Source organism: Penaeus vannamei, chromosome 13, assembly GCF_042767895.1.
Source record: "Penaeus vannamei isolate JL-2024 chromosome 13, ASM4276789v1, whole genome shotgun sequence".
In the NCBI taxonomy this organism is placed as follows: Eukaryota; Metazoa; Arthropoda; class Malacostraca; order Decapoda; family Penaeidae; genus Penaeus; species Penaeus vannamei.
In genome coordinates, this window is record NC_091561.1 from 26,930,967 (window position 1) to 26,933,466 (window position 2,500).

The following is a 2,500-nucleotide window of genomic DNA, read 5'->3' on the forward strand; positions in this document are numbered from 1 at the left end:
TATCATTGACATTATCATTATTGTTATTATCCTTATTATTGTTATTATTTTCATTTTCACATCTGTTATCATTATATCTATTATCATAATCACTATTTTCATTGTTGCTATTATCATTGTTATTATTATCATTATCATTTTATCATTCATTATCATCCTTATTATTATCCTTATCATCATTGTTACTTTAATCATCATCCTTATTATTATTGTCTTATTATTACCATTATTGTTATCATTATTTTCTTAATTTTTCTTATCGTTATTACTATCATTAATATCTCATTTTTCTTATTATAATTATCATTTTTATCATTATTATTGTTATCAGCATTTCTATCTTTAATATTATATCAATTTTGTTTATTTTTCTTTATTATTGGTATGATTTTAATTAATGTTGTTTTTTCATCATTATCATCAATTTTGTTATAATTAACATTATTGTTATGATTACTATTATTACATTCATCATATTTTGTTTCGCTATCATGATAATTATCATCTATCTGTTATAATTATTCTGATTATCATCATTATAACCTCAATGCTGATCTTTTCTGGCGGTTACTATCACTGCAACCATTGTCTTATCTCCCTTGTCTTACATTTTCATTACTATTGGTGTCATTCCTGTTTACATTCGAATTTTCCTAATGACAGTTATTCCATCTGTTATTTTTCCCAAATTCATATCACCCGCGATGTAATACACTGCAAGCACGTAGGGGATTTTTCTTTCGTTCTATCTTTTTTTCTTTCTTTTTTTCTCTTTTTTTACTGTTTTGACATTTACCTCGCCTGCCAAACATATTCCTATTTGCGTGATATCGCTGTATTTTGTCATGAAGCCAAGTAGAAACTCGTAGGCGACGGACCTGTTGACCAAAACGGCATTCTATTTGCTCTCACGAAAGTTAATTCCGTCCAAGGAAGAATAAAAGCCGGCGCCCTGGCCTTTTCGGGAGCAACGCGAGGCCCGTCACGCTGCGCCAAGAGGACAAACAGGGCCGGTCTTCCCTTGCAGAGACGCTATGTTTACAGAGCATAAATCCAACCTGGGTAATTGATTAATCACTAAAGTAATCATATATTATTAAATTATCAAGACAATCTCATTTGATTGCATCAGTGCGACCTACATGGTATGGCGGGGAGGGGAAGTGGAGGGAGGGGGGGGCCTCGCCCTCCCCTCCGCCCCTCTGCCGTCCTCCTCCTATTCCCCTCTTCGATTATGCTTCCTTAACTCCATTTCCTTTTCATTGTATTTCACAGTTTCTCTTTTTGAATTATCTTCTTTGCTATTTTTACAACTTTCCCCGTCTTATATTATTCTTTTCTCTGCTCTGTCTCTATTTCTCTCTCTGATTTTTCTCCACTTTATCGCGTCCGAGCGTTGACCTTTTATGAATGGTCATTTTCCTTTTCCACCATTGCTGTCCCTTACTCCTCATTCTTTTAATTACTATTATCTTGCCTTTCTCTTCTTTCCCATCATCATCATCGCGGTGCAATGGCGGTGTTCCTCCCCCTCCCAGCCTTCCCTTCCTCTCATCTGTCTCTTTCATGACCAGTTTTAACCCTCCTTATCACGTTCCCTTTGCTCCTTCCCATTATTCGAGTCCCCGGGCAGTCATGACCACAAAAAGGGAGTTAAGTATACATTGCTTTCTTCGCGTAACAAACTCCAGCATAATAGTCAAATGGGAATCCATGACTCTGCTCTCTCGTTCCTTGGCAGTGGCGGAATTTCCAGGAACTGCGGGTTGCTCATCTTATCGCCCCTTCTATCATTTACCCTTTTCACTCACATCTATATAACCAAGAGACAAGATATGTAGCGGTAAAGCGCTGATATTAAGCGGTAAAGGCGGTGTAACAAGCGGTAACTGATATTGCACCAATGTAAACCGCCGCCCACCCTCCCCTCACCCCCCTCGCCTCCCCCTAACCACCCCAAGCGCTGGCCAGATAGCTCGTGTAATTACAACAATCAATATGTCAGGCAAGGAGAAGAAAGGAAAAAAATATATGCACACCGAACAAACAAAATTATGTACCATCATTTCAGTTATTATTCATGCACGTGTCTTCTGATAAAAGGAATTTGATATGGGACAACAATCATAATAATGCGGCAATTGCATGTTCCCCGCCGCCAACAATGAGCTGTCTAACCTAACAATGCTCCTTTGGTAATTGGCGACCTATTATCCATGCATATTATACCACATTAAGGATACCCTGTCAAAACACGGGGCTTGGATGCCTCATTGCGTAGATAATGTAATGGAAGGAGGAAGGGAGAGAGGAAGGGAGAAGAGGGCGGTACACGGAGAGGAGAAAGAGAGCGAGAGCCAGAAACCAAGAGAAGAGAGAGGAAGAGGAGCAGAGGGATGAGTGCAACAGAGGGGAAGAAAATATACACGGAGGGAAATGAGCAGAAAGGATGGGGATTGGTAAAAGACGAAAAGAGAGAGAAAAAAAAGTGAGGGGAATG